A 21,591-nucleotide genomic window follows, 5' to 3' on the forward strand; every position below is an offset into this window, starting at 1 on the left:
AGAAAGGATAATTAATCTCCTCAACCCTAGCTACCACCTTTCTCAATCATGAGATGTACAACTAATATTAAACCCTAATCTAAGTCACTATTGTTCTAAAATTTCTAGAACATTTTGTTGAAAATAGTAGCGAGAAAGGTCCCTCTTTGACTTGTGCCTTAGTTAAAGAGACCAAGAAGCAATTTTCCTTAGCATGCACAAGTTCCTAAAAGTTAGGACAATTTCCTAAAATTTAGGACAAATTCCTAAAATCTAGGGCGAGTTCCTATAACTTAGGACAAATCATGAAGCAGTTTGACTGAAATGCAAAAATCGGAATTTCAGTTGTTGTCCCCTAGTGCAAGTTATATTTGGAAAAAGAGAAGTGAGTGAGTCTCAAGTTCTAAATTTGGGCAAGTTGAGTTACACGAGTCGGTTAGACTCAGTTAAGTCAATCAATCAGCAGTTTGATTTCCAGAAATAATAACTTGCCCGATTTAGCCTATTCGAAAAGCTTATAAGGAGGATTGAGGCACATACTTATTCAATTGTCTTGTGAGCACGAGCTGGTGAGACAAGACAATAGAGCTCACGATATGTGAGAAGGTTGCACATGTTTATGTGTGGAGCCTGTGAGAAAAAGGTGTGCCAAGAGTAGCTTGTGCACATTATTGATGAGAGGAATTTCCTTGGGAATTGCACAAGAATTTAGGAGCAGCGTATGTGCAAGGAATTAGGAGGGGATTGAGGAGCATATCAGAGGTCTTGCAAGGGGTGTTTCATCTTAGTACAAGCAGAGGGAATCATATTGTATTCTCTATTGAAACAAGTTGTATTTGTAAGAGATATATTGCGCAAATTTCGTAAATAAAATTCTCAAACAAGCAGAGGGTTTTCCCAGTTGGGTTCCTTACAAAATTTTGCGCCTTGATTATTGTGATGATGTGTTTATTTCTGTTACTATTTTGCAACAAAATTTAGTAGAGAAATTCTATGTCTATATGAAAATAAAGTAGTTTTCAAATTTTTCATATTAGCAGTTGCGGATTTTTGTGGATTTTCTACATGGTATCAGAGTAGTGAACAAAATATAAACTAACACACAGAGAATGCAGTTGGAAGAAGTTTGTCCTTAAAAATTTTAGGGTGATAGTTCATGGATCCACAAGTGCAAAGATCTCTCAAGGAGTGGTTATGCATGAGGTTCGAGTTCTGTCAAGTATTGGACAAGGAGACCTAAATATGCAATGGCAGTGAAGTTATGGAGAGATATTGCTAGGTGGAAGACTATCCTAGTGGTGTTTGGACAAAGATCTTAAGCAACCTAAGAATAGTAAGTGTATGAACTATTAGTGGCTGGTTTGGAAGCCCTAAATCGGGCAAAGAGTTGACTGTGTGTGAACAATTTTGGATCCCATGAGGAGAGTGACAATAGGGTTGATGTGTCACAATGACAAGGAATATTTGAGTGCCCTAGGAGTAGCATTCTGGAACAACCAGAAGTCTGACAAGTGGGCAGTCCTTGAAGTCCCCATGTATAGTGATCATTGAAGGACTAATGAGTTGTTATGAGGCAGAGTTATCGAGCCTTATTTTAGTGGATTGTAGATGGTCAAACCATTGATAAGAAGGCAGATCCAAAAGACCCAATGAGCGGACTTCTTAGTGGAGCTAAAGGCCTACTAGTGGGACAAATCAGTGAGCCAAAGTTCAGTGACACAAAAGGAGTTGTGATCATTGATAGTGACAGATTGTGGAACTAGAGATGCATGCTTTCTGAGCACAAAAGTTGCAGTGATTGGCAAAAGAGGAGGCAAAGTACTTGCCATATGTGTTTAAGGAACATCCTTCCACATCACCAGGAACAAGAAGAGTTTCAACCACATGAAGGAGAAGGACATGTAGTTTCAAATTAAGCTAGGAGATAATGGTCAATATGTAGTTAGAGGAGTTGGTATTGCTAGTTTTCAAAGGGAGTTAGGTGATCCTCTTCATCTCGAAGATGTTCTCTATGTTCTAGGATTGAGGCAGAATCTTGTTTCAATAGATACCCTTGAGGACAAGGGATATGATATCATCTTTAGCTTAGGTAAGGTATACCTCCAACACTTAGCTTCTATATGTAAGAAGCGGATAGGTGTGAGGGTGAAGAATCTCTACAAGTTGTAGGTAGAGACAGATGCAACCTTGAGCCAGAAAGGCAGGGAGAGCTCATAGTAGAGAAGTGGTGGTTGAGCAAGAGGAGGATAGATATCTCAAGATGGAGACTCAACTAGTATCTCAGTTTGAGTCTAAGCTAGTTGGCAGTTGAGCCGACAAAGAGGATGATGAGGAGCATAGCCTGGGGTGAGTGAAGGCAACCACTTAGTCAGAGACTCCCAATATAGGGAGAGTTCGAGCTAAGTGGGCAGAGGATTTGGTTAAGGGAGATCAGGAAAGAGTTGGATATTCCAATATCACCTTCTGCTAGAAGAAACAACCATAAAAGTACACAGGGTACATCGCACTTATGGCTAAAGTGATGGACTTGCTGAACATGTTGGGAAGGAATAGGTATTCAAATCAGGTTCTACAGAGGAAAGCAAGGAATTCTTCAAGTTTAGAGGGAGCAACTGCAACAACAGAGGACATGGTAGTGTTGGAAACATATATATGTGGACGAGGTTCTTCCATAGGCACCTTCCTTGCTTAGAGGGAGTGTTGAAAATAGTAGCGAGAAATGTCCTTCATTGACTTGTGCCTTAGTCAAAGAGACCAAGAAACAATTTTCCTTAGCATACATGAGTTCCTAAAAGTTAGGACATTTTCCTAAAATTTAGGACAAATTCCTAAAGTTTAGGGTGATTTCCTATAAGTTAGGACAATTCATGAAGCAATTTAAATGATATGCAGAAGTGGGAGGCTTAGTTGGTGTTCCTTAGTGTGAGTTATCTTTGGAAAAAGAGAAGCGAGTGAGTCTTAAGTTCTAAATTTGGGCAGGTTGAGTTACATGAGTCAGCTAGACTTAGTTAACTCAATCAATCACTAGTTCGATTTCCAGAAATAATAACTTTCCAGATTTATCCTATTCGAAAAGCTTATAAGGAGAACCAAGGCACATAATTGTTCAATTATCTTATGAGCATGAGTTGGTGAGACAAGACAATATAGCTCATGGGGTATGTGAGAAGGTTGCACAAGTTTATGTGTGGAGCTTTTGAGAAAAAGGTGTACCAAGAGTAACTTGTGCACATTATTGGAGAGAGGAATTTCCTTAGGAATTGTGCAAGAATATAGGAGCGGCCTATGCACAAGGAATTAGGAGGGAATCAAATTGTATTCTCTATTGAAGCAAGTTGTATTTGTAAGAGATCTATTTCTCAAATTTCTTCAATAAAATTCTCAAACGGGCAGAGGGTTTTCCCAGTTGGGTTCCCTAGAATTTTTTGTGCCTTGATTATTTTGATGGTGTCTTTAGAAATTTTGTGTCTATATGAAAAATAAAAAGAAAAAAAAAGTAGTTTTCAAATTTTTCATATTAGAAGTTGTAGAATTTCATGGATTTTCTACACATTTCATTTAGATTCCTAACACTAGCTGAATTCAGAACACTAGACTTTCACTTTTACTTTTTATTTTGCAATTGAAATTACAATATATAATAAGAGATCACATTTTCTAAGGTGGTCACCGTTTCCTCAAAATCTAGCAGGCTTTGTGAGATGGCCTCACAAGGCAAGAAGTAGACTAAGATACAATAATGAGGTGGTTGTCATTGTCACCTTAGCACTCCAGATCCTACTCTTTAGTGAAATTTCACCACACGGGAGGCTTCCCAGTATATATCACCTAAAAGGTCTTCTAATTCAATAGGTTTAAGGTGATGTAAAAGAAAGGCTTAGTCAAGGTATTTCTCACTTGGATTAGGGAACAATTCTTTATGCTTAGGAACAATGTACCATGAAATAGGCCTTGAAGAGAATACTTGAGACCTATGGTTTCAAGATATGATTCAATAAGAGAGTATCTAGGAATACAAGTATAATAAAAGTTTATAAGATATATAATCAATGACATGGAATGGTAAACCTTGAACAAGACCTAAGTTAAAACCTTTTTGCAGAAATAGGTTTTATGAGGCCCTAAATTACCTAGTGTTGATGACATCAACCCTAATGAGGCTATTTTCACCAAGGAAGATGCTAGATTTTGAGTTGGTAAGGTCAAACAAGGTGAAAAGGTGCCAAATTAACTCCAACCTTGTATTTATTCAAGTCCTAGCTAAATTCGGCCCTAGCCCTGGCCCTAATGGATTTCCTTAAAAGGATAAAAATGTAACGAACAGGAAAAGTTAAAAGTTTTTCAAGATTTTTAATAATAAAAAGGGATCATAATGCCTTTTCCCTACTTGGGTCATGGAGTCTTGGGAACTTAAACCATAAAGATATCAAATGTTTGCATGGAGCAAGGGGGGCGGGCTAGTTTTCACTTTCTAACACTAGCTATCTTTTTATGAGGGGATAAATTAACTGGAAAAATGCTCACTAGGAGGTTTTCCAAGGAGTTTAAGGGATTAATAGATTAAACATGCAATATTTTACAAATAATTTCCCATAAAAATTTGCATTTGGACAAGGAACAAGTAGAACCCTAGGAAAAATTAATTGCATGTAAAATCATAAAAGATGTGCAGTAAATACCCATGAATTATCCAAGAACATGCCTTATGTCAATCCCAAAAAGATGTCTCCAACACAAAAACTAGTCTCCAATAGCAAAAAGCCACATAGGATCACATGTCCTCAAGCATTAAAGTACAATAGGCCAAGTCGAGCTCTTTTAGAGAGGCCAAAATCCACATGCGTGATGATGAAAAAGGAAAAGAGGTGATCCTCTTTTTATGAGGTCTATCACTTCTAATAATACACTAAAATCCCCTAAAATAAGTTTAATTTTGAGTAGTTACAAAGTAAAATCTATTACAAGCCAACCCACTAACTCAATCAATAAAATACACCAACAAATGCCCACATGTGTGAGTTGTAAGCCCTCATAAACATGATGTCCTTCCCTTTAAGGGCTAAAAATACTCCAAAAGTGCACTAGAAGGGTTAAATGAGTCTTCAAGCATTATGATCAACCATCAATTTGAGGAAGGGACCTTAGACAAGCCTCAAAGCATCTCCATGTGTCCAAAAGCCAATTGTGGGTCTCCCTGTATCATCTATATGGGTGCCATGTAGACAACATCATGTACTCTCTCTGTTGTTGGGGCTTCATTAGGTGCAACAAGCCCTCTTTAATCATCTTAGGGATAACCATCCTCATCTAGGCTCTAGATCAAGGCATGGCCATCAAGTAGTGTTAAGGCCAGCTTTGGTGGTATATTGGGTCCATTGGTACATTATTAATAATCTTCAATGCTAATCAAGAGAAACTTAACATTATAACACATGAGGGTGCTCCACCATGTCCATCAACTGCTAATATCATCTAAATGCCCAATTCTGTGTTGAATAAGGGCGATGTTGCGTCTACAAGGTCATCATGCTCTTCAAAATTCTAATATGGCTAGGGCATTAGGTGGAGTAGGAGTGGAAGGAAGTTCCTTCAAAGCCTCGGCTACCCAAGGCCACTTAGCAAAACCATCTCAAACTCAAGCAAAATAAACCATTTATTAGAGACTAAAATCGTAGATGCATCTAAGCAAACCATACTTAAGTGTTAAGGGCCTATTTATACTTCAAACCGAGATCACCTTCAAATATATAACTATACCAAGTCCCATAAAAGTGTTTCCTCCCTTCGTAGGGGTGGTTAAGTAATCAACCCTATTAGGTGCTTCCAGCCCCTAAGTGAAGGCACCATTTCCCAGTTCAACCCTTCAATTCATATGTGATAGTAAGAAAAGGTGGAAATTGAGGGGAAATACTTAATGGGCAAGTGCCATGGTTAGGGGACCAACCAATGAGAGTCCACATCCTGAGTGTATAGATGTAATGGAGGGAGCAATCATGGATGCATGAGTTACCTCTCTTAGCTTGCTTCTATTGGAAATGTAATTAGTGTCAGTGTTCGTAATGTAATTCAAATGTACCATTGATGTATTTATTATATTCATCATTATTATTTTATTTTAGTCAAAGCATGTTTTTCATGCTTATAGGGTCAATTAAGTCAAAAGAGAAGTTATTGGGAGTCAAAATAATGTAATTGAGTCAAGTCCCATTTGGACTTCTTGTAAGAAAAGGAAAATTATTTTTATTCTGAGTCAAAGAACCAAAATGTCATCCACAAGACCAAGTCAGCCCTCCTTAGACGAGTCGGCTTAAGAGGCATCTATTCGACCCTCCTGTACATGTATATATACAAGTCAGCTTGACTACTTGAGGAGTTATTCATCCATCCATCGGAACACATCGGTTTTTGTGTAAGCACAAGAAGAAAAATCAGTGAAAGTCGAAGGAGAGAGAAGACAATTAAAGGAGAAAGAAGATGAGTTTTTAATGCCCTAAGTTTTCTCACATGTGTGAAGTTTCTACTATTTTCCAAAGGTTGTTGCGGGCCCAAAATTTTAGGGGCCAAAATTTCAGGGCACTGAAATTTTAGGAGTTGACCAGATTTCAAATATTTGACCAGCGTTGACTTTTGTTGACTTCGACTTGATTAGAAGAGACTTGGAGGAGGGTTGACTTGGGTTTTGTGGTAGTATTGGTCTTGGTATTAGGCCTTGGATATCTTGATTTGATTGTATTCTATAAGAAGAGGATTTTTTGGCTCCCCCCTTCTGGGATTTTTCCCTGGTTTGGAGCCTAAGTTCTAGCGTTCTTTGTCTCTTTTTTATCTTTATGTTTTTATAATTTCTTAATGAAGAGAATATAAATTTAATAAGCAGCCAACAAGCATTCACAAGTAATTATCAAGTAAGAGGATTCAATCATTATCTACTAGCATCTTGGTTCCTCAATAGCTTCTTCCACCCATATGGCTCGTCTTTTACTTCTTCTTGATAATGCTTTTTAATGGTGCATAACTCAAGGATCAAAGCTTGTTCTTTATGATATAGCCTTTTTTTTACCAATGAGTTAGTTTCTCGCTCATAAGGGTTAGTACAAGCAAGGGTTACATATGATGAGATGGAGCATCAAGTGCTAAAAAACTAAGTGATGGTTAAATGGGGGGTTAAATCTCAGGCTAGGATTTTTCCCATGCACTAACTTTTATCTTGGCCATATTTTGGATTTTAACTTTTGTTTTTCTTTTATTGTAGCCATCTTATGCTTTTTCATTCTTTTATTACATCAACCTCCAAGGCAAAAATTTTTGGCCTAACTCAAGAATGCAGATATGTGAGTGCCACATGCTAATGAACTAATGGCATTTACCTTTAAGGAAAAAGATGGTATCAAAGGAATGTTGTGATATGGAAGATTTTAAGTATGGAAAGGGTAATGGACACACTACTTCAATCCACATTTCCAAAGTAGTGCCCCTGTTATGACCCTAAGGCCTTAAAGGAGGTCCCACTAGACTAGGGCTAAATATTAACCCCCCTAGTAAGGTGAGAGAACAGGTTTACAATCAATATTGATTCAGAGCACCCATTTAGCCATGTTAAAATGTGATTGCCAAAGTCAATTTGTAGGCGCCAAACTGCTAGAGGCACCAACCCCAAAATATGCAAGCACCAACTTGTTGTAGGCTCCAACTTGATTGAGGCACCAACCTATGAAATCTACAAGCACCAACTTGTTGTAGGCTTCAACTTGATTGAGGAACCAACCTATAAAATCTGCAAGTACAAACATGTTGTATGCTCTAACCTGATTGAGGCACCAACCTATAATAGAGGCACCCACCTCCTTCACTAAAACATAGTGGACCACTTTTCACAATCTTTCAAATTGGATCCACAAGGTCTTCTCTAATTCTTTTCTCAAAAGAATAAGTTCTTATTCCAATTTTTCATAGTGTTCTTCCCTTTCTTTTAGCTATTTATATGGAATCTCCTTTATCCTCTTAGTTTCTTCTAGCTCACTTTTTAGAGGGATGACAAAATGTGCATCGCAATCCTTTTCTTTAAATTTGTGCAATTGTTGTTCTAGTTGATCTACCTTCTTTCTTAGCAATCATAATTCTTCCATGGCACTTATGAGCTCTCCTTCAGAGGCTACTTCTGCTTTAATCTCTTCTTCACTAATTTGATTACTCATGGATATGAACAACACCTCTCCTCTTTTGTTATCAAATATGCTTTCATTGTTTTCATAATCACTATCCTCTTTGGAGTACAAGCTTTTCTTTTTAACATTTCATCTTCTTTTATGATCATAAGATTTAAACTTTACTTCATCATGACTAGCATTCACTTTTGCATAAGTACATTTAGAAGCATAGTATCCTACTCTTCCACATTCAAAATATTTAAATAGAAGCCTACCTTTGAACTTCCATTTCCCTTCTTTAGCTTTCTTACAAATTTGGCTTCTTCTTTGTCTGATTCATGACTAGAGTCCTATTGAATCCCATGCTTGCTCCCTTCCTTAGCTACTTTGAATGCAACTTCTCTGGATCTTGTCTTCTCCTTTTTAGTCCTTAGTTCATATGCAGTAAGAGTTCCATCAAATGTATCCATGTTTAACTTTTGAATTCTAAATACTTCCTCAATGGCCGAAACTTTCGGATCAAACCTTGAGGGAAGTGATCTTAATATTTTACGAACGATATCAATTTCTTTGATTGTTTCACCAAGACCACTGATTGCATTGAAAATACCGTCTACTCGAAGGAAATATAAGGGAATGTTTTAATATTCTTCCATTTCAAACTTTCATACTGACATTTATAATTTTGCAGCTTGGCCTCCTTTATTTTGTGATCCCCTTCATAACATATTTTAAGCTTATCCCACAATCCTTTGGTTGACTTGCAATGTACCAATTTGAAAAATTTAGTATCTAATAAACCACTTAATGTGGCATTTTTTGTCATTGCATTAAATTTATAGAGTTTTACGAGTCGCATCAATGGGAGGAGTTGTAAGCACTTGGAAGCCATTCCCAACAACCATCCATACTTCAATACCTAAAGAGATAATCTAGGTTTCCATTCTTGTTTTCCAAAAAGCATAATTTGTTCCATCAAACCGAGGAGACTTACCCAAAGATCTGAGATTGGCCATGTTTCTTGTGATCAACCTTCAAGTGATTACCTGTTCTTGAAGGAACTTGTTCTAATACCAATTGTTGGAATTATGATTACATTGAGGGGGAGGTGAACCAGTGTAATGGCCACTTTAACCAATTTAAAAAAAAAAAACAGAATTTAACATAGTTGAAAGCATACAATGCATCACTAAAATCAATCATCACATCAATACAAATGGACACCAAATATGCTTGGAAACCCAATTTAAATAATTTCACAATCTAACATAGTTAAAAATATAACAATGCATCAATAAAATCATTCATCACATCAATACACATGGACACCAGATATACGTGGAAACCCTTGTGGGAGAAAACCATAAATCTTCTTATTTTTCTTCAACCTTTGATTACATCAATTTGTAGGCACCAAACCCCAAATTCAATTCACAAACACCAATCTACTAAAGGCACCAACCACCAAAATAAATTTGCAGGCACTAACTTGCTGGAGGCACCAATCCCAAAATATGCAAGCACCAACTTGTTATAGGCTCCAACCAGATTGAGGCACCAACCTTTGATAGAGGCACCCACCTCCTTCACCAACACATGGTTGACCACTTTTCACAATCTCTCAAACTGGATCCATAAGCTGAAGACACAATAAATGCATCTTACAAATATGATCAAATCATTGCAATCTCAACATGTTCTTCAATCATCAATAGTGACATCTTCATTTCTTGGACCAAGACTAAACCTGTTCAGAAGCTCCAAAACATTTTGACTAGAACAAAAGAAATATAGCCTCTTCCCCTCAAAAACTTGTTTTCATGACTTTTCATGTCCCCTTTTAGATTACAAAAAAATATTCCTATTTTCTACTTTTCAAAAATCAATTTGGGCCTAAAAATAACCCACAAAACATTACAAAAATTAATAGTTCAACAAAATGCACCCTTTTGATATGTAGTCTACAGAATGCACCTTTCCAATATGTGGTTTACAGAGTTTGCTTTTCTAGTGAACGCTCAACATAATGCTTCACTTTTCTAGTGAACGCTCAACATAATGCTTCACTTTTCTAGTGAACGCTCAACATAATGCACTATGTCGCTCTGACAAAAGGTTTGACATAATGCACTTCTAGGTCTAAAAAAAACAACAAACCCGAGAGAACTTGAACCATGACCTCCAATGGCGCAATATGACTCAATACCAACTATGTTGTCATGTTCCTTATTTATGCCATCAATAAAACTTGTTTTTAATCATGAATCAAACCATACAAACAATACCAAGTGCCAAAGCGAAGACTCGGCCTCACAACAAAGTATCACACTGCACATTATGTCTCAAAACAAAGTTACCAACTTAACGAGAATTGTAATCTCAAAATGAGAACTCTAGCCCAAAAAAACCCCATTTTTGTGCAAAAAACATGAAAAAACCCCTTGAAAATGAAAAGAGTTGATATTGCATCAAGCCTTTTTTTTGTTTTTGAGTTAAATTCCAAAAAAAATAACAACGACATTAAAAACCATTTTTGGTGTGTGTAATAAACATGAAAAAACACCCTGAAACAAAAAATGTTGATGCAATATCAACACTCTTTTTTATTTTTCAAGTCAAAATTCTAATTTTTTTAACAATGGCATTAAAAACTAAAATATTTGTGCAATAAAATGAAAAAACACCCCAAAATAAAAAGTGTTGATGTTGCATCAATCTTTTTCTTGGGTTAAAATCTCAACATTTTTTAATAATGACATAAAAATAAAATATCATTACTTCGAAAAACCTTAAAATATTAATAGATTTCGACGATAACATTAAAGATAAAATATCATGACTCCAAAAAACCTAAAAATTCAAACAATTTTGAACTATGGCATTAAGGATAAATATCATGAATTTGAAAAACCTTGAAATTTTGCCCATTTTCAACCATGGTGTTAAAGATAAAACATCATGACTATGAGAAACCTTAAAATTTAGACATTTTCAGAAATGGAATCAAAACCAAATATCACGACTCTTAAAAACCTTAAATTTTCAACATATTTCAAGACCAAATATCATGACTAAAAAACCCTTAAAAATGAATATCTAAATAAAAGAGTCATTATACCAAATGCTAAAAGTATAACTCTTATAAAATTATTATTATTATTATTATTATTATTATTTAACAAATTCGGTTGTTGGTTGTATTCAAAAAAAGATAGGGAGGCTAAGCTCCAGTATTACATGAGTAGAGCTCGCAGGATGAGCTTGGAACTGGATTAAATTAAAGCATTCTGCTAAATTGCTTTCATTTTCAACTTGAAAAGTACTGACACAGGAATAGATTCAGACAAACTGAAAAAGAAGTAAACAAACTTTACAAAACATCTAATCTATACTTATGTGACTTTCTGCTGTTCCGTTTTTCCTGCTGTTCCTTTTCTGTTGTCCCTTTTCTGCTGTATTTTCTGTTGTTCCGTTTTTTTTTTGCTATTCCTTTTCTGCTGTTCTTTTAGATCGGTTGTTCCTTTAGTAGTGATTATCCTGGTAGCAGAATCAATTTTCTCATCCAAGAGGCGCTGATGCGTTCTGATTTGCTCAAATTCTTCCTGCAAGTCTCGACAGTGAAGACAATCTTCGCTGTGGGCCATCTGGAGGTCCTCGACTCTGTCTTGAAGAAACGCTGAAATACTGCTCCAGCAAGCTGTAACCGACGAGACAATGAAAACGAAACAAGGGATCTAAAGAGCAGGGAAGAGGGAGGAAAGAGGGCTCAGAGAATCGAGAGTAGAGCGATAAAAAATTCAGAAAAAATAAACTCTGATGCTGAAGAAAATAGGTGGTCACGGATTCTTCACGGGCAACATAGATTCAAAAAAACTGAGGAGACTGCAGGGAGAAAAGGGAGGATTTCCGGTGGTGTGGAACAGATAGCCTCGGGATTGTTTTTGATTTGGTCAAGGTACGCCCTGAGCAAGATGTGAGTCTTTAGATATGAAATTTTTTTACAAGTCATGGGAGTCATGGAAGAAATTGGAATTGTTCCTCGTTGTTACAGAGGATATTTCCTTTTGGTCTTATATAAGCCTGGCTGGCACATTTATCAGCTTCCCGATTGATGGTCCGAAGGATATGGTAAAATTGGAAATCCTGAGTTTGATTGATCATGACTTGGCATCTGCTGATGGTTTGCTGTAAGAAGATGTTGGAGGCTTTTCGTTTGCTAGTCATTAAACTGATAATGATAGCAGAATTGCCGAAGATCATAGCTTTCTTGATTCCATGAATTTGTAGTTGAAGAATTCCTTGATAGAGCGCCAGAGCCTCTGCTCTGTTGTTTGAGAGGATCCCTAATCCCCACTCAAAGGTGACTAAGGGTTCACCATTGGGATTGTAGATAACTCCCCCTGCTCCCGCTGCTCCTGGATTTGATATGGAGGCACCGTCAAAGAACAAGAGGTGGGTGTTGCTAGTGCGGAGCCACTTGTTGAAGTCATCCTGCTTTAGTCGGATTTTCCAGTTGTGACTGTGATTGCTGTTGATTTTCGCTGCTGGCAGGATACTGATCTTATCTATCAGACTCCTTATGAAATCTTTTTCTTCAACCCAAAGACTTGTCATGTCCATTTTTTTTGTGCTCTTAGAAGCGATGGTTTCTATCGCAAGGCTTTTAGCCTTGCTGCAAAGATGCCTGATTGTGGTCTCTTTATCTTTAAAGATCTTGTTGTTCCTAGCAATCCAGATCCTCCATAAGAGGGCAAATGGGAGGGCATCCCACACTCTCTTGGCAATGTTGTTTTTCATGGATTGCCAAGGATAGTTTTTTTTCCAGTTCCCCAATGGATTGCTGAGAGTTCCAGGTGAAGGGAACGATTGGGGTAATACTGTTCCAACAAGAAAAAGAAAAAGGACATGAAATGAAGAGGTGCTGGATGGACTCCTCTGCTTCTTGGCAATTAGGGCATCTGGAGGGTCCAACAATGCCTTTTTTTAAAGATTTTCTGCAGTGAGAGTTTTTTCTTTTAAGAGGGTCCACATAAAAAATTTCACCTTAGGGATGGCTTCTGATTTCCACACTATTTTCCACTGTGTCCATGTTGGTGCCGGGTAGTCCCTGTTGCATAGATAATTGTATCCTACTTGTATTGAGTAGCTGGTGCCAGTGGGGTCCCATCGGAATCCATCCTTGCCATTTTTTATTGTAGGAGCAATGTTGTGGAGGTGTATCTGAAAGTTGTCAAGATTCTCTTTGAGTCGTTGAGGGATGGGAGGAAGGCTCCATCTCTTCCAAGCTTGGGTATTTGTATCCCATTGCGAAATTTGATCTAAACTATATATTCCTTTACTTTGAAGAAAGATAATTATTAGAGCCATACCTGGAAGACTGCTAATTGGCCGATTCCCCATAATTTTATCAGTGCCAATGTTGATTTTGTTGCCGCCTTTGGGAACCTTGGGGACATTTTGAGCCATAAAGGAGATGGATTTTTTACAAAGTTTCCATATCCTTGTGCTATTCCTGTTGGGTATTTCAGTTGTAAGCAAATGCTGCCTTGGGTGGCTGAGATATTTGGCCTGCAAAACTTTTTTCCACCAAGCTGATTGGTCTTCAATAAGCCTCCAGACTATCTTGCCGCCAAAGGCTGAATTGGTGAGAGATGGGAATCTAATTCCAAGAACTCCTTTTTCTTGGTTTTGAATTACTTATTTCCATCCAACCAAGTTATATTTTCTCTTTTCATTTTTTCCTCCCTGCCAAAGGAAAAACCTGAGAATACTATCCATTTTGTGGAGAAAAGAGGCTAGAGCCTGGGCAAGGGAGAATTGGTAAAGAGGAAGAGAGGAAAGGCCCGATTTGAGCAATACCAATCGTCCAGGTGGGTTGAGCCAAGAGGCTCCCCACTTTTGAACTTTTCTTTTCATTTGATCTAAAGTTGTTTCCCAAACATCAACTCTTGTGTTTCCTATATTCACTGGCATTCCCAAATAACTAAAATGGTGCCAATTTAACTTGCAAGGCACACCGAAGATGTTGGCTATGTTTTGAAGCGTTTGAGCTGAGGTGTTCCATCCATAAATACAACTTTTGAAGTGATTAATCATTCCCCCTGAATATCTCATGAATTTGTCTAATAAAGATTTGAATCTTCGAGCTATGATTGCGGACGCCCCTCCAATCAGCAAGGTATCATCAACAAATTGGGAGTGATTGATGTTTTTCACTCCATCTTCAAATTTGATTCCAGTGATGAGGCATGTCTGCCGCTTATGGTCAAGGGCGCAACTGAAGGACTCAACCATTAAAAGGAAAAGTTAGGGGGACAGAGGACAACCTTGCCTTAATCCTCTTGAAGATTGAAAGGCAGGACCGGGTCTGCCATTGATAAGGGGAGCTATCCAAGGGCCGGAGATACAGGCTCTTATGAGATCAATAAAGAAGGATGAGAAGCCCATTTTTTGAAGAACAACAAATAGAAAGGAGTGTTTAACCCTGTCAAAAGCGTTTGCCAAGTCCAATTTCAGGATGAAACCCTTTCCTTTTCTAGAATGGCTTGAGTGAATGGCTTCCTGGACTAAGAGAATAGAATCTGAAATGTGCCTATTTGTCATAAAGCCGCCCTAGTTTTCAGCGATTAACATAGGTAGTAGAGGTTTGAGACGGGAAGCTAGATTTTTTGTGAAAAATTTGTAGGAAGAATTACATAAGGATATGGGCCGGAAATGGGAGAAATTTGAAGGCCAGTTCTCCTTTGGAATGAGGGCCAGATGTGTTGAATTTGTGTAGCCACCTAATTTATTTTTCCTCTAAATCCATTTAAAGTATTTGATGAGGTCGTTTTTGCTCATTTCCCAATACTCCCTATCTTGTCTGGCTGCAGGCCCCAAATTGCTTCCTTGATTTCTTCTTCTTTTATTTCCTTTTTCAACCTTTCATTTGCTTCTGTTGCAATCTTTTTTGGCAAATGCTGTAGGAAGTCAGTGTAGTTTTCATCCTCCCCTGATTCAGTTAGCAGCTCTTTAAAATGTTTTGAGGCAACGTTTTTTATGGCAGTTTGATCATTGTGTTGAGTGCCTGCGTTATTTGTGATAGTTGTTATATTATTCCTTATTTGCCGAACAGTGGCTTGCTTATGGAAGAAAGCTGTGTTCCTGTCTCCGCTCTTCAACCAAGTCTGCCTTGATTTAATTCGCCATTTTCTTCCTCTTCTCTTCTGATATTGTATAGCTGAATGTAAAGATTTTCTTCTTGATTTTTTTCAGCCTGATAATATTCTTGCTTTTCTAGTGCATAGTGAAGTTCTTCAATTTTGGCTTTCACTTCTCTTTTCTTTGCTTCTGGCTCTTTATATTGGGTTTTTTCCCAATTCTTGAGAGCATTCCTTACATTTCTAAGTTTTCTTTCCCAAATAAAACTTGGGGATCCTTCGACATGTTGGCACCAAGTGTGCTGGACCAACACTTTGGCTACTTCAATGTCATTCCATAAAGGATTGTATTTAAAAGGGAGAGGGCCCAAGGGGCAGAGAGATTCAAGGGTTAAAGCAGTAGGATAATGGTCTGAAGCAACAAAAGGAAGGATGGAAGCGTTGACAGCTGAAAAGGTGGAGAGAAGGGATACATTTACCAAGATTCGGTCGAGCCTTTCCATAATATTATTTCTCCTCAATCTGCGATTAGTCCAGGTGTATGTGCGATTATTTGGAATGATATCGACAAGATCATCATGTTGCATAACATTTTCCAACTGATTTCTAAAAGGATCTGGGTTGAAGCTGCCTCCACGTTTTTCATTAGCATGTAAAAGGAGGTTTAAGTCACCTCCTAAAATGATTTCGCTGTTGTTTTCTTCTGCTTTATTATTGTTGAGAGAGTCCCAGCAAACTTCTTTATCCCTGTAATGATTCAGGACATAAACATTGTAAATTACTATCTGTTGACTGCTGCTAATATTCTGCAATACAATCTTGACCCAATGTTGTTTTACTATTTCTGCTGTGCTGTTCCATTCATCTTGAAGCCAAAGTGTAGCAATTCCTCCTGAGGCTCTTCTGGAATCACATATACATCCTTTGTAGCGCTTATTTTGTTCAATAATCTTGTTCATCTCTGGCTGTCTCTGCTTTGTTTCTTGGAGTAAAACAATGGTTGGTTCTCTTGATTAATAAGATCCTTTAAGGCATTTGATTTGGAGGGGTGCCCTAGTCCCTTGCTGTTCCATGAGAGGATTTTAATCATTTCAGGTGAGAGGTGTGAGGAGTTGCTCTCCCTCCCTTGTCTTTGTTTGCTATGTCTTTGTCTATGAGTCCTTGAATATATGATTCAATGGGGTTCTAGAGCCCCAATGCTATGTCTTTTTGCGCATTTTCATCCCTGTGCTGTTTGGCAGAGTTTCTTCCAGGCTTCTTTTGATTGTCTAGAATGGATCCATGCTCCTTGGAATTTCTTCGGGTGATTCTGAGAGGGGGAGGATCAGACGGGAGGGAAGAGGAAATGACCTGGGGAAGGGGAGAAGAGGTAGGATCAGATTGAATCAAGGGAGGGGATTCCTCGGGAAGAGAGAGGATGTGAAAGGGATTGGAAGAGGGAGAAGAGGTAAGGGGATTCGGCTAGCGATCAAAAGATAGGGGAGGTTGTGGGGAAGAAGGGAGAGGAAATGAAGGCGAGGGAGAAGAGGGAGGGGAAATTGGGGGAGGTCGAGAGGAAGGACCTACTTCATGGGATGGTTTGGGATTAGGGGCTGTCTTTTTCTTTTTAACAGTTTCCCATTGCTCTTCTTGAGGATTATTTTCTACATTAGAAAGTTTAGTGCAACAATTAGTAAAGTGACCGTATTCGTGACATACCTTGCATTTGAAGGGGATCTGTTCATACTCAAGCTGCTGAATGTGTGTCCAATCATCAATCTTGAGCTTGATGGTTTCTGGCAGGCCTTTACCCAAATCCACTTCTACACAGATGTGGGCACATGCCTGCATGTTATCTTTTGGTTCACTCCGATCAATGTATTTGCCAACAACATTCCCAATAGCATGCACAGATTCGTCTCCCCAGCAATGCAAGGGGAGGTGAGGAAGCCGGACCCAAACAGGGACTGCATTAGGAATATCAAGCTCCGGGTCAAAATTTGGAGTCCATTTGTTTAAATATAAACCTCTGGAATCCATGAAATAAGGCCCATTACGGAAGATTAAATCCTTGTCTTCTTTTGTCTCAAAATAAAATGTAAAATATCCCTTTCCACAAAATCCGATAGAGATTTTTCCTTGTATTTTGTCTGTCCAATTCCTTTCCACCCACCTCTGGACTGTTTTTGGAGAGGGCCAAAGTCCTGTAAATTGCCCAATAAGTCCTTTTTCTGCCAAGGCAAGAGCAGCCATTCTGGGCAAAGTTGGAGGGAGAGAAACTTCCTGTAACCCATCAAGTTTTTTCACGAACTTTGATACTGAAGGGCGAGCTCGCTGAGGAGGCATGGACTTGATCAAGGCAGAGAAGGCGTGTTGGTGAGCTGCCTCCTCCGGCGAAGCCTCCGGAGGGGCCATCCCGAGCGGCCGAAGATCGGTTCAGACCTAATGTTTGCAGGCGGCGGCGGGAGCAGAGCGCGTGTCTAAATCCCCATAACTATTATAAAATCTTAGCCTAAGACAACTTAACGCATTGTAACGAAAACTTGAAAATCAATCATCAAATTGACACAGGGGCACACTAGACCCATTGCAATGAAAACTTGAAAATCAACCATTAAATTGACATATTGTGGAGGTGGACTTGACTCATTGGAACAAAAACTTAAAAATCAATATCAAATTGACACATAGCGAAGTCAAGTTGTTAGTCAAGCATCAACACAATCCCTACAAGATAAAAAAGGATAAATAAATAAATAATTAATTAATTAAACTAAACTAAATTTTCATGTTTCATTAATTTTTTAAAAATTATTGATTTTAATTTTTTACTTAATATTTTTTGTTATTTTTTCTTAGAATTTTGTTTTAAATTTTTTCTATTAGTTTTTGTTTGTTTTAAATTTTAGTTTTATTTTAAACCATTTATTTATTTTTGTTATTTTTTTTGTAATAGATGTTTGTAATGTTTTTTATTTTTATTTTTTTTCTTTGATTTTGTTATTTTTATTTAAAAGTTTATTTGAATGATTTTTATGAGAAACTTTTCAAATATTATAACCTTTAAATATAAAATTCATAAAAAAAATTATAAAATTGTTATTTTCCAACTCATTCTATTCAAAATTTTCCTTAAAAATCCTATATTTGACATATCATTTTTAGCGATAAGGTCCCAAAATGTGTATTTTTTTTAATTATATCTAAATGCAAAATGTGTATTTTTTTAGTGTTTAAAATTATTATTTTTTAGTTACAATTATTTTGTGTAACGAAGTTTTTTTGTTTTTGTTAGCAAGCATATTTACATTATACTAACATGGCGGAAATACATAAATTACAATCTTGAGAGCAACCTCTACTTCTGTGCAAGGAAACCAGAGAGAAAACCTAAAAAATTTCTACACCTGGAAGGAGAAACCAAAGCCCAAATCTTTGAAACATATTACATTTTCAACTAAGTTGGCAGCGATAAAAATGTACAACAATGAGCCTAGCGGCTTTGTGCCACTTGCTTAAGAACCAAAATTTACAGTGAACAAAATTTGAAACGGTGAGCCTAGCAACTTTGTACCAAATGCCTATTAACCAGACCAAAATTGCAGTTATGCTCCAATTGTCTAGGAACTAAGCCAAGCTAAGGTTTACTAACTTGGGGCATGTCATGGAGTCAAAGAGGTTAATGCTTTCCGATGGAGGGACTGCACTGGAGTTACATTGAGGCCATGTTGGAGTCGCCATGCACCTGAGCAATACCTTGAGCTTGCGTGTTGTCGAAGTTCGTTGTAATTTCTTCAAGAATGTAACGCCCATAGGGACTGAGACAGGGAGGTGAGGAGGGGAGAGCGTCAGTAGCCGGAGGGGGAGGATCCGTCAAAGCTGTTAGAAAAATTATATATTACAGAGGAATGGAACACATAAAATATATTGCATAAATATAAACACAGAAAACACATAAAACAAGAGAGACACAAATATACATGGTTCACCCAATTTGGGCTACGTCCACGAAGAAACAACCAGTCCTTCCTTTTATATTATCCAGCAAAATGAAGAGATACAACCTAGAGCAAATCCGTTGTAATTCCCTCTTCGCTCTCACACAATATCCTCTCTCTTTCTCACTCAAAATACAGATCTACATAGACACAATACAATTCCATCATATATAGTGAGGGGTTGCCTTCTAGGGCAAAAAACCCTAAATTAAACATAACTTCTACCGTCAGATATCTGCCTAATGAACGACCCAGATTGACTACGAAATTACAACATTTTACAAGGTAATTTTACATCTATTTTTAGCTTCAGGGGCATTGCCCCTGATCCCTCGCCAGGGGGGCCTCCCAAAGATCGTAGTCGCCCCCCCTGGACCCCCCTTGCAGCGCAAATATTACGGACGGCGTTGCTGCCACATTATGAATTGGGGTCCAATGCGGTGATACCTCTGAATAAAGAAGATAATCAGGTTCCACACCCAATAATCTCCCACTTGGAGACTGATTATAACAACTCCACCGCTGCTTCATTTGTTGGACAATGATTCCACTTTGGACTTGGTTGTTTCTCATCTTCTTCATCATACTTGAAGACCAATTGAAACTTAGCAGAATCTCAATTTCTCCCTGGTTACAACTTTTGTTAATATATCTGCAGGATCTGGCTAGTGTGTATCTTTTCCAGCTTCAACTGTCCATCTTCCAACACTGACCGTATGAAATGGTACTTGAGCTGTATATGTTTAGTCTTGGAATGAAATGCAGAGTTCTTTGCAAGATGTATGGCACTTTGGCTGTCACTATATAACCTGCCCAACTCCTGCTTCTTACCCAATTCATCCATAAACCTTTGTAACCAAATCATTTCTTTACTAGCCTCTGTAGCAGCAACATACTCTACTTCCATTGTTGAGAGTGCAACAACACTTTGCAGTTTTGAAACCCAACTGACAGTTGTTCCACCTATAGTAAACACATACCCTGTGGTGCTCCTCCTGTTATCTCTATCACCCACCATATCTGCATCAACATATCCCTGTAGAGAAATGTTTGAACCACCAAAGCATAATGCTTGATTTGTGGTACCTCTCAAATACCTGAGAATCCACTTCACTACCATCCAATGTTCTTTTCCTGGATTTTTTCATGTACCTGCTTACAACTGCCACTGCATGTGCAATATCAGGCCTTGTGCAGACCATTGCATACATTAAGCTTCCAACTGCTGATGCATATGGAACTTTAGACATATAAGCCATTTCTTCCTAAGTCTTGGGACATACCTCCTTACTTAGTTTGAAATGGCTAGCCAAAGATATACTAACTGGTTTTGCATTTTGCATATTAAATCTTTTCAACACCTTTTCTATGTACTCACTTTGAGACAATGTTAATTTTTTATTCTTCCTATCTCTAGTTATTCTCATACCAAGGATTTGTTTTGCATCACCGAAATCCTTCATTGCAAATGAGTTTTCCAATTTTCTTTTGAGCAAATTTATTTCCTGCATGTTAGAACTTGCAACAAGCATGTCATCTACATACAATAACAATATAATATAGCTGCCATCATTTTGCCTTTTGAGATAAACACAATGATCAGAGTGACATCTAGTATAACCTTGTTCAGACATAAACTTTCAAATTTTAGATACCACTGCCTTGGAGCCTGCTTTAAGCCATACAAGCTCTTCTTCAACCTGCACACTAGTTTCTCTTTCCCTTTTACCTCATATCCTTGTGACTACTGCATATATATCTCTTCCTCCAAATCCCCATGGAGAAAGGTTGTCTTTACATCTAATTGCTCAAGATGCAAATCTTCAACTGCTACTAGACTTAAAATAGTTCTGATTGAAGTCATTTTAACAACAGGACCTGCCAGATGTATCAATGAAAACATTATTAATGCCACTTGTTTGCTCATATTTAATATTAATCATATTAGATTCTTTATGTATAGAGAATTAAACTATATTAATCAAAGGACTCCTTGAACATTAGAAGTTACAAAATCTTTCTCTTGGGTTATGAAAGATTTGTAATTAAAGAAATCACAATCAATGGATTCAACATTTTCTTTTTTTGATCATGACATTACACCATCCTGTACCAGATAACAATTAAAACCAATAGGAAAAGGATCCGAAGAATTAAGAGAAGTTGTTGGTTTGACAGACTCGTCAAACATGTTCGGGTACAATGAGAAGTGTGTGAAAGGTGAGGAGAAATGGAAAGACTCAGGAGGAGATATGTGAGTTTTAACTGAATCAAGCTGAAGATTAATTGAATCCTCATGATATTCATTAGCATAATGATAAAATAAAGGCATATCACTATGATCTTTAGATC

Source organism: Pinus tabuliformis, chromosome Q (genome assembly GCF_031772625.1).
Source record: "Pinus tabuliformis cultivar Carrire ecotype Pingquan chromosome Q, CPIR1, whole genome shotgun sequence".
Lineage (NCBI taxonomy): Eukaryota > Viridiplantae > Streptophyta > Pinopsida > Pinales > Pinaceae > Pinus > Pinus tabuliformis.